The sequence below is a fragment of the Chelonia mydas genome, chromosome 10 (genome assembly GCF_015237465.2).
Source record: "Chelonia mydas isolate rCheMyd1 chromosome 10, rCheMyd1.pri.v2, whole genome shotgun sequence".
In the NCBI taxonomy this organism is placed as follows: Eukaryota; Metazoa; Chordata; order Testudines; family Cheloniidae; genus Chelonia; species Chelonia mydas.
This window is the reverse complement of record NC_051250.2, coordinates 74,549,006-74,560,689: the sequence shown is the minus strand read 5'-3', so window position 1 is coordinate 74,560,689 and position 11,684 is coordinate 74,549,006. Positions and strand designations below refer to the sequence as shown.

General features: G+C 45.0%; 1 long non-coding RNA gene across 1 annotated transcript; it reads left to right on the top strand.

Moving 5' to 3' along the window:
- The first annotated feature begins 4,597 nt into the window (after nucleotides 1-4,597).
- LOC122462065 lies at nucleotides 4,598-11,314 on the top strand. The gene is made up of 3 exons (XR_006284406.1): nucleotides 4,598-4,657; nucleotides 5,002-5,103; nucleotides 10,034-11,314. It is a non-coding gene; the product is annotated as an uncharacterized LOC122462065 (long non-coding RNA).
- Nucleotides 11,315-11,684: the final 370 nt, after the last annotated feature.

Sequence of the window (11,684 nt, the reverse complement as noted above, 5' to 3'; positions counted from 1 at the left end):
TCCAATTGCTGCTTAAATTGCTGAAACTTACACTGTTTCAACTTCTGCTCACTGGTTGTCATTCATTATACTTGTCTATATTGTAACTTCTCCAACTCCGTTTTAAAATGCTCACTCCATTTTGTAAAAGCTTGCTGCAACCTTCATTTTTGCAAAACCCTGCTGTAATCTTATTAGTTTAGTTTAGATGTGTGAATGAGGTATGTATGGATGATGGAATCAACCTCCAGCCCCAGCCTGTCCTGATGAAATAAAGTGTAAACACCCAACGGCTGAAGATGCAGACAACGGCCCTGACAAAGTAAGAGGAGTCCACCCTCAAAAGAAAAGAACAAAAGTACAATTGAAGAAACATCAAAGCCAGGTCCAAGGCTGAAAATCATGTCTGCAATTGACAGGTGATCAATCACACCGAACCCAGAGGCAGCGTGACACAGCAAGACCTATAGACTCTGGATTCAAACTAAAGCCTACAAAAAGGATGGGTGAGATGGAAGACTTTGGAGGGTAACATTCTGATGCCAACATGGAAGGGCATTGGTGCATGCCCAGCAGAGACCCAGCTCTTCCTTGTGCCCGGCTTTCCTGGCCAGTTAGCCGCCACAAGCTACGAACCCAAGCCACAAACTCAAGCTACATTCAGGACTGGTAACTGTAATAACAACCTTGCAGAACCTCTGTGTGTGTGTATGAATGAATGTGTGAATAAGTATGAAATTGAATGGAATGTTATAGCTATAACTAACTGCTTACTATGATTCTTTCTGCATTCACAATAAATGTGGCATTTTGCCTTATCCCCTTTAATAAGAGCCTGCTGGTTTTTATTTTATTGGTATAAGACAGCCACTTTGTTTTTTAAGCTTGCTTTTTACTCTGAGCCCATCTAAATTCTTATAGCCCCATTGGAATGAGAAAAGTGACTGCAGAAAAGCCATTGGGTCGGTTCCCTATTTATTCTTCCTCAGAGATTCCAGCTGAGATGCATGTGCTCAAGTTAAAAGATGATTTCCCAGTGGGATATGCAAGTCACATTCTGTTCTTTCTCTCTCCTTGCCCTAATGAATTTACCTTGAAAAGTTATAGCTCGTGGAGGAAAGATGGCTGAGCCATAACCTTGGAAGTGAGGAGTCCTGGATTCTATTTCTCTGTGATATCTCTGCTACTGACTTGGGCAAGTCACTTAATTGTAAGCCATACCCACATGGTGTGGCTCTGTCTTCCTCTGGTCATGGCTAGGCCATTTAGAGATTGAACCTGCTACAGTTTTGGTTAAGAGAGCTGGGTGTTTTAGTTCAGCCAGCAGAGGCTCAGTGCACTAAGATCCAACCCTTTCTCACACAACTAGTCGTAGTGGTGTCAGCAAGATTACTCATGTGAATATTCACCAGTGTGAGTTGGGCTGAACAATCATACTCTGCGCTTCAGGTTCCCTGTCTTTAAAATGAGATGATGGCACCAACTTATCTCCTAAGGAAGCTTAATTAATTAATGTTTGTAAAGCACTTTGAGATCCTTGGATGGAAGGTGCTATTGAAGTACTGCAAAGTAAATAATATTTAAATGCATCTTACTTCATACTGTAATCCCTTAAGTGTATGAGGAAGGAATTGAAATGAACATTGTAAACATAGGTGTAGTCTGACTTCAATACTGGGGGGCAGGGGGAGCTCCAGTCAGGCCAACAGGGCAGCACATGTAGGGGAAAAGCCTGCCCAAGGCTTGCAGTTGTGGGGGGCAATGCCCCTCCTGCCCCTCAAACTGCACCCATGATTGCAAAGCATATCAGGTCAGTTTATCAGCAGCTCCCCAAATCATGCTGCATGCCGAGCACTGCAGCTACATTTCAGTTGTCATTATTCATTGATAAATGCATCCAATATTGATAAGTGAATGAGAATTTAAACCTTGACAAAGTTTGAGAACCTCAAAGATGACCAGGATCAGTATGAGACCCTCCTGCCCTCTGACAGGACCCCCTTCCTTCAAAGAGTCCAGATTCCCTTTTATTTCTCTTCTAGGTAGCTTCCTATAATCTCCCCTCCAGCTTCTTTAGTGGGAGGCTAGCTGCTCTGATTCCCCATCCCAGCTCTTTGGAGGTGGCCAGATGGCCCATTTCCTGCATCCTCCCCAAATCCTGTCTTGGCATCTTTTGGGGGTGGGCAGTTTGCTCTTGTGCAGCAACAGAGCTGGAAACACACTTCTTGCTGCTAGTGCATGTTCGCCCTTTAGCTCTGGGACTGACACCCGGTGGCACCCTGTGCTGCATACTACGATAGCACTGCAGATTGCTTCCAGCATAGTAGTATTCATTATGTGGTCACGGTAGGGAACTGAGGAGACGTCGTGCTTTTGTGCTCAGGGCTGGCTTGCAGTGGGTATGGGGAAGGAGGACAATCCAGCTCCTGAATTATAGTGACACCCAGTGTGACCATAGCCATGTAACACCAATATTTTGCTGAATAGGACTCCAAGCAAGACAAGATATTGGCAAAAGCGAGCTGGGATTTACTTTTGAAACAACTCCTAGTGCTATTTGCTGGGGGAAAGGATTTATAACAAGGAAGCCTCCCTATAAATGACAGTTGCCTTTTTGTTTGTGTATTCCCATAAATTAAAACCATGACCCAAAATATCTTTCAGAACTGGAGGGCAAAAACTCTACCCTGCATTACAGCTGGGCAAGCACCCTTTATTCCTTATTACTTTGTTTTACAGTAGCACCTGGAGCCCCCAACCCAGCAGCAAGGTACTGTTGTGTTAGGCACTCAGCTGATATAGATAGTAAGAGGCAGTTACTGCCCTAAAGAACTTACAACTGAACTAGACAAGTTTAGGAGAGAGAAATACGACATACAGACAGAAGGTGGGGAACAGATGCACAGACAGACTAAGGCCCGATTAGAACTGCAAAGGTAGTTAGGCACTTAACTTCTAAATACCTTTGAGGATCTGGGTCTAAGTGACTTACTCAAGGTCAGACAGGAAGTCTATAGTAAAGATGGAAAATTGAACCCAGGACCAGTTTAGCTGATAGGTTTGTCAATATGAGGAGGTCAATGAGAGATTAGCTGTGCATCGTTTTATTTATTGTTGTTTGCTTTATTATGCACTGCTTCTCATTATCCCACTTGCTTTTCATGTTCTACCACCACGCAAACTGCTTTTCAGCTCAGAGGCTGAGTCTGTAGCAGAGTCGACCATCAAATCATCTCTCTGCGAAATAAACATCCTTCACTTATTACTTCTATTTTATTTATTTATTTATGATGGCATCTAGTTTGAATTTCTTTAACAGTACTCTGCTTCTTTCTTTTACTGAATTTTAACAGCTCCTTCCTGTGTCGTTTGGAACTGGCCAAAGTTGGCAGCTCTCAAAATTTTTTTTCCTCTTTGAAATGTGCAGATACTTTCTCCTTCAGTGATAATGGGCATTGTGCTTCCTTAGAAATATTTGTTTGGGGCCTATTATTTCTCAGCCTCTTCAGTTGGCAAACTGAAGGCTTGGAAACAAATGAGCTTGGATGGCAGCCCAAGCTGTCAAAATGCGCCTTCCATTCATTAGTGAATCATCCACCTACTGTATTTAGAGCTTCACTCTGACTTTTCCAGACAGCTTCTTGGTTGAGTTCTTGGATTTTTTCCCCCCTGTCTCTTTTAAACTTGCTACTCCCGTCTACTTCACTTACACCCACACAGCAAACCTTACATCTCAGTTTTCTGGAAGTAACTAACTAATGTGCCGGTATACAAGGTGCAGTCGGGCATCATTGTAGAAGATTATTAAAATTATATATATGTATATGTGTATATATATATATATGTGTGTGTGTGCTTCATTTCTCTTCCAGTTGCATGAGGCTAGCACTTCAATCACTTTGTCAGGAGAGAACAACTAGTGAGGAAAATGTGTGACTCCTTTGCGAGCATTAAAATCCTATTCTTGAGGCTTCCATGAAAATTTCTGGGAGTAAGGTAGGAAAGTCTTCGGCCTCCGTATCCGTTCAATTATCCGCTTAGCTCCTTTCTTTTGTTTTAGTCCCCCTTTTTGCTTCTTTCCTGTCTGCCACCAAAGAGCTACTCAGAATATTAAACACTGCTAGGAATGCCTTGCAGCCTTCTTGTATGCTGATATAAACCTAGGTGGTGAACGACCATTGGCCAGGCTAGGTCCATCTTACTGTGTGCTGCTCTTGCTCCATTCTGCAGAATGACAGAGGGCATTTATGATTCTTATGACACTAGTATTATTCAGAGGAGAGAGGGGTAATGAGCAGTGCAGCAGACCCGTCTTGGACATGCAATACAAGAAACATCACTTGTAGAAACTTGTCATATCAAAACTGTAATCTGTTCTTTGTCTTTGTTAGCAGAAAACTGTAGGATTTACTGTAGTGTGATGGGTAGATTACGCCCTGAGCCCCCCTGCTGGAGGCCTTGTGGTCCTGCTACATCCTGCCCCACAAAAGGGCAGTAGAGAGGTTCTCCAAGCTGCCTAGAGAGGCTGTGTGGGAATCAGCCAATCAGGGCCCAGCAGGTCACTATAAGAGGAGCTGCAGGGCCATGGTGAGGTGAGTTCAGTTCCTTGCTAGAGATAGAGGAGAGTGGATGATGCTCCAGGCTGGTTGCTGGGACTCCACAAGGGCAAGGCCCTGAGGTTAAGGTGAAGAATGTGTGGGAGCCATGGGGAAGTGGCCCAGGGAATTATAGCAACAACACAGTTTATTTAAAGGGATATTGCGGTTGGCTGCTATCTACAGGGTCCCTGGGCTGGGACCCAGAGTAGAGGGCGGGCCTGGGTCCTCCCCTGACCCCCAGTCACTGGGAAAGTGGCCTGGACTTTGAGGCACCCCAGAAGGGGAACTGAACTGTAGTGGCCCAGCTGAAGAGCTGGGGCCAGAAAGGCCCTGAGAGGATGGGACATTACAGGGGGCACTGTGAGAGGCCCCTGTTGGACTTGTATCCCAAAAGGGGTTTACGTTGCTTTTATCTCACGGTCAGACTCTGTATGGCCTGGCCGGAGGGCTGAGTCACTGAAGAGCCACCACAAACAGAGAGAGAGAGTGCAGGCACACGCACTTGGCCAGGGGGCAGTCGTGAGAGGTGAGTATGACCCCATTACATGTAGTAAAACAAATTAGCACATTTTATAGCAAGCCAGATGTACCTTATTCTTACATTTTGGACCTATAGTAACTGCATGAGGAAATGCATGCTTTGATTATGCACTAAGAAACCAAATAAATAAGTCTCATTTATTTGTTCTGAGATATTTGGAAGCCTCTCTGAGCACAGGTACAGGAATTCCAAATCACAATAGAAAGCATGTTAATGAAAAACAATGCTAACAAAGAAGACTTCCCCCCCGTGCTCCATATCCAGGGCCGCCCAGCTTTTTGGTGTAACTCTGCTCAGTGCAGAACCTGAGGAAGGGGAGCAAATGTAACTGCATGCCATCTCTGTTCTTCCCTGATTTCTGGGGCAGCTGGAGTCAGTTTGGCTCCCAGCGGAAGTTAGAACAGCCTCAAAGCTGCTCAAAGTCTCTCTGCAAGGCATACTCCTGATACACCACCTATAGAGGGGCTCAAGAAAAGCGGATGTAAGGCTGGCTCCCCCAGCTTTAATCTACTTGGGGATTCCCCCAGGCTGAGGAAATAATCAGTTGCCAATTTAGGGCAGTTTTATAGGCCCTTTGTTTCAATGGAGTGATGAGAAGGGGCCATATCGAGGGCCAAGATGGGACCCCCAGATCTGAGCTGAAATACCCTTGCTCACTTAGGCAAAAGTCTTTGAAAACAGAAGTTCTTGAACCATAGTCTGAAGGTCAACAGATTGGACTTCAATAGACTGCCGAGGTGAAGTAAATTCCGGGGCAAAGGCTCGTATCTGCAGCCTAGACTACTGAATCTAGGGACTGGAAGCAGAAGTGCCTCAGTGGGAATAGCTGCTGTGATGTTGCATAAGGTGAGAGGCAGGCCTCGAACCACAGAAAGCCTCACAGAGTGAGGTTTGTAAAAATGAGTTTGCACAATAGGCTGCAAATCTAGATCCTCCATCGCCAGGTTTAGCCAGAACTAAAGGTTGATTCAGTGCTTCCAGTGTTGAGAAATGCAGTTTTCCCTTTTTGTTTTATCTCTAGAAATACTCATGCTCTCTTCCACTTAAACAGCCATGTGACACTCCTGTGATAGCTGGGAAAATGAAAGCCATGGACAAAGGGGTCTTTTGTGAAATTAAGGTCAAAGGTACTTCAGACATCTGGGTGAGAGAGTTGGTCATACAGCCTAATAATTCTCTTCTGACTGTCCCATGAGCCAGACAGCTCCTGGCCACTACTATCCTGTCTCAAACCAGGAGGAAATATTTTATTGCTCCTGACCCTCATCCCTTAGTCCAGCATTCAGTGTAGCTGCTGAACCATGGCTGGGAACAACAACCGTGGCAATGACTAAATTCTCTTTTTGCCAAGGTTGTCAGTAGGGAACTGAAGGATAAGCTGGAAAACAGCTTTTAAGTTGTTTGATTCATGACTCAGTTGTAAATAAGTGCTGCTGTACACAGAAGATCGGCATGCTAATGGCAGGGGACAAGCAATAATAGACATGGTTTATTAAGCCTTGATTTGAAAATAACTGACTCCTGGGTATATAGTAGAAAAGGTTCATGAAGATCCAGTGTTTCAATTATACGCAGTACATGTATCTTCGCCAACAACGTAGGAAAGTAACTCTGTCATGTACAGACAGCATCCTCGGAACAGGAGGTGAAACCAAGTGGGAAGCCAGACACACCCACAATGCTCTTCTAAGTGCTAGTCTCAAAGCTGTTCTTAGATTACGGCTTGAAAGCACCGATGACTTCAAGACAGTGGGAGCTGCAGGTCTCCTCGGCTCCGAAAAGCGGGTGATAAATGCAGTCACCACTCAATCAATAGTGGGAACAGAAAAGCACAGCATGATACAAACGCTTTTTAGTTCTTGCAATCTGGGCCCTTGTTAGTCTGAAGACTATTAGAGAGTGTGATAAATCAGCAACCTCTCTCCACAGTGGAGGTCAGCTGGGCACATAGCAACTCTGCTACCCATTCCAGATGCACCCCTAACCAACCAACACTTCCTCTGGCTTATCCGCTCTGATTCCCAACTAGATGTTGGGGAAGCAAAGGGTTTTCCTTATTGGTATCTGATGCACAAGAGACATACCAGGTGTTGGCAGCAGATGGAGGGGATCCGAACCAACTCACTATCTCTCTCAGCATTCTGAAATACAATGCAGATAAGGTACAACAGAAGATCAGGTGGTGGCTCCCTGCACAAGCAAGTACTGCTGGGGCAAATGAACAGACTTGTGGACACCAACAGAGGGAAAAGAAGAGAGCCACTGAACGCCGCTCTGTCGATCCCTGCTTGGTGCTTTTCAGGAGTCCCAAATAACAGACACGCACTCACGCAACTACTCATTGTCAAGGAACTCGGATCCCCCTTTCTTCTGGTGGAATTAAAACTCCTTGTGTCTCTCCTTTTAAAAGCCTGTCTAGGTACTCTGGTTACTTTAATCAGGGAAGTTTTTGAGGTTCATTCTTTTAGGCAAGTGAGTTAGTTGGTCTGTTTCACTCTTTGGTCAGCAAGAACATGCCTCCAGAATTGGTTATGCATCTAGCAGAAATACAGAACAGTGGGCATTACAAGTCAGGGACTAACAATTTGCATTTCCTCTGGCTTAAGCTTCCACACTTACAGCGGTGAATTAACTCCCTGTGGATTATGTTGCCTTGTTCTCTGCAGATGTCAAGACTCTCTATTATCCAAATCTACCTGGTGACAGGTTCCCTTAGATTTAATAGGCGAGAGGGAGAAGACTTTTCTTCCAGAGCTACTGCTTCTGGCCTTCCCCTCGGATTACCCACAATGTGCATCTTTAATATAGCCTCTTGAGAGCAATTTTATCTAGGGATCTGCAGAAATGTAGGATTAAAATAGAGGATGATTTTCGTGAGATGAAAAAGTGGGTGAGGGATGGCCTCACTCAGCAGCAGCATTTTATTTGCCCAAAAAAAAAAAAAAGGGTGCCTGGAAGTGAGCATTTCCACTCAGTGGATGTTACAGCAGCTTGACAAGGCATTGTACTTTCCCACTTGTTCTGCTTCCTCATAAAGCTTTGGGAGTCGCATTAGTTTTGCTAATGCTGTAAGTTACTTAGTACTTTCTTTCCCTTTTCCTATTCCTTTCCTCCTTATCTGTAACCCCAGTTATTTAAAAAACTACACCAACCAAGAACTACAATACATGTTACAAATCTGTGCCAGTGCTCTACCCTATCGTTTGCCCACATATTGGGTCCAAGTCCCCTACCCTTATTTGTGTCTTTAGGCTGAAAGCCATTCAGCGGGTATTGTCTCTGTTCTGTGTCTGTACAATGGGCCCTGATGCAGAGTGAGCCCTATGTGTTCTACCATGATATAAATATTTACTACTACTACTAATTTGTACTAGACGTGTACGAAAACCATCATTCCTTCTGGTGCTTCCCTTGCATCTGCCTGCTCACTGCCTGCCTAGCTGTCCTAAGTACCGGCAGAAAAGCCAACAGAGTCCAATAACGGTGTCAGGTCAGCAGCTGTTCGATCAAGCTTGCATGTGTCTTGAAATCTGTGAATGAATGGGGTTGGGACCTCCTGCTTTTGAAATTCTCTTATTTATTATTTGGGGGCCTGTTGTGTGCAACACCCAGTACAAACTCGTTACAAGGGCAAGGCCCTCCTCTGAAGAGCTCATAGTCTAAATAGACAAGAAAGACAAAGGGGTGGGAGGAAAAACAGAGGGGCAAAGCACTTGCGTAAGGTGATAGAACAGGTTCACGGCAGAGCTAGGAATAGAACCCATGCCTCTGGAGGCCCAGGCCACTTGCCAGGATCTATGGGCTTGAGTTCCCTCCACTGAGCCTGGAGCTAGCTGCCTCAGAATAGTTAATGAGCCCAGCTGGGCTGTGGCAGAATTGCCTGATTGGCCAGCCTACCTGGCTGCAAAGAGCCAAGAGGTCTGCATTTAACTCAGCAGCAGTGGCTGGTAGCTGGCTGCTTAGTACTTATGCCTATAACTTGTCATCTCTTCTGTGCTGGCCTTGTTCCCAGTCTTCCTCCAGACCTGCTTCTGCCTTGTTCCTCTCCTGCTCCAGCCTGCTCCCTTGTCTGGCATCTGACTCCAGCTCTGTCCCTTGGCTTGTCTACTGGTTCCTGTTCCCAGCTCTAACCACTAGGCCAGACAGCTCAGTCCCTGACACCAGTACCCTATCTACTGGACCACATTGCATCTCTTGGTAAATTGCTGCTTGTTGACCCTTTTTTTTGTTTTGTTTTTTGTATGGAACTTCTACTGAGGGGCAGGAGTTCACAGGGCTCAGAAGGTGATCTTCCTTCCAACTAATGTTTGTATATTGATCATACTCCAGCTGTTGATTTATTTTATATCATTGTTTTATTCCCCTTCACTTTTAAGCACCTATCCTAGCCTCTAGGCCCTTTAGCATAATTAACATGCTCAATACTAAGAAATAAAAAACTGAAGTGTCTGTGCGGAGTCGGTTGGCGCTATGCCCGGCTCATGAGACCGCTCATGGTCTCTGACACCATCAGGTGGTCCAGAGACACAGAGAACAACATGGGACACCGTCAGTACTAGAACGAGTGAACAAGACTGCTGGTCAGAGAAATAACCCACTTCCTTCCCTGCCGAACCAAGGGATGCACCCCCTCATGTACCTGTTCGCTACACCAACACTGACTTGGACTCTAAATACATTCTATGGGTGGCATACCCGAGATCACTTATTCACTGACGCTTTAAAAACTCCTGCACCCCAACCTGGGTCTGTGCTGGTTATGTGCTATCTATGTATCTTGTGAACCTTGTAACCGATACCTGTAACCTCTGATAACTCAAGCCTGACCCCAGATGTACAGTCCCTTCCTTCTTAACTTATGTAAATTTGATTTTAAACATGAGCTTTAATAAAATTTTTAAATCTGTTCTTACAGGCCTATCATCATAAGCCGAAAGCTGAACATTTATCCACCTTAGCCCAGCCCTCCCCAAGTGCCTGACCGCAAATGATTTGCAGCATGTCTAGCTCCGGCAGACCGAGGGCAGGAAGTGAATTCCAAAGTACCCAATGGAAACAGACTGAAAAGCCATAGGACTTTTAAACCAGGGAGCTGCTAGATAAAGTATCTCTGGTGCTGATGTTGCCTGAAGGACAGAAGAAGCCTCTTGGGTAACCTGGTCCTACACATTTTACATCTTAAATTCCCCTTGGCAGATTATAGTCAGCACCACCATACAGTGCCCTTTGCAATGTCGCTTGATAAATGGGGGTGCTGCACTCAGCTGCACGATAATTTCAAGGTGTAGCTCCATAATGACTGAGTTAGGGCAATCTAGTCATGGCTAGCTGCAGTAGTGTCCCTGAACGCTAGGGGAGCGCACAGGGAAGTACCCCTTGCTTACATCTATGTAGCAGACATAAGCAGCACTTCTCCAAGTGTCGCCCTGGGGCTACTCAGGCATGCCCCTCTGAAGAGTTACTTCTGGTGGAAGCAGTAGCAGACTGTTCTCTCTCCAGCACTGGGTGGCAGATTCTCCCTCCAAGCGGGTGTGCTGTGGGGTGTGCGCCTCTCCTTTTTATGCCCCACTTTGTTCGCTCTGTGTTGGAGAAGGCATAATTTGGTTCAATATGGGGAACCAGTTGTATAAGTTTAGGAGTAGAAATACCAGCCTCTGCGAGCATATACGCTGATATATTTAATACTGTATTGATGGTCTCTGTTGGTTTTAAATCCATGCTCAGCAGTACGAGACGCGATTAGTTTTCTCCAGAGTTTGTAGATGTTTTCCTGATGAAATTCAGAAAAGGTCCATATTGCATTAAAGTCATTCTAGGTTATCTTCGATCACAAATGTGCCCGTTTAGTATGAGGCTGCTGTTGCAAGATCTGTCAAAAATACATTTATAGATGAATCTCCTTCTGGTTCTACGGACTAATCCTTTTAGCAATTACTAGGCTGCCAGAGATTTTGAGCATACTTTAGGGAGTCCTTCAATAAATTCCTAAAAAAAATCAAGAAAAACACAAACAGGAGATTCCCAGCACATTTTGTTTTTGATTACTTGGCCAGTTTTGACCAAAATTTTGTAACCTGTTTGTGATCCATAACATCACCTAAGTGGTTCCAACATTTGTTACTATTTCTTAACTCAACCGTGATGGCTTTGGAGCGGCCCTGTGATAATTTACAAATGTGGTATGCGGGTCTGGCTATTGGGATGTTTACTGTATGACTGGAAGACAGGCAGGAAGGAAAAGAATGGCTCAAGGTAGCCATCTTTCAGTAAACCCTTGAGAGCTGTTAAGGGATGATGCCAAAACCATTAGCTTTGATGTGTTGCCTCAGTCTCCAGCTAATCTAGCGAGCTAGTTGGTTTTGTCCAGGACAGAAAAAAAGCCTATGGACATATAAGAACAGAGGAACTCTGGCAGGATGAAAAGGAACATACTCTTAAGAGAGGCTGTTGTTGCAGGGGAAGCAAACTGAGGCCACGTCTACACTACCCGCCGGATCGGCGGGTAGTGATCGATCTATCAGGGATCGATTTATCGCGTCTAGTGTAGATTGCTCTGCTGTCGACTC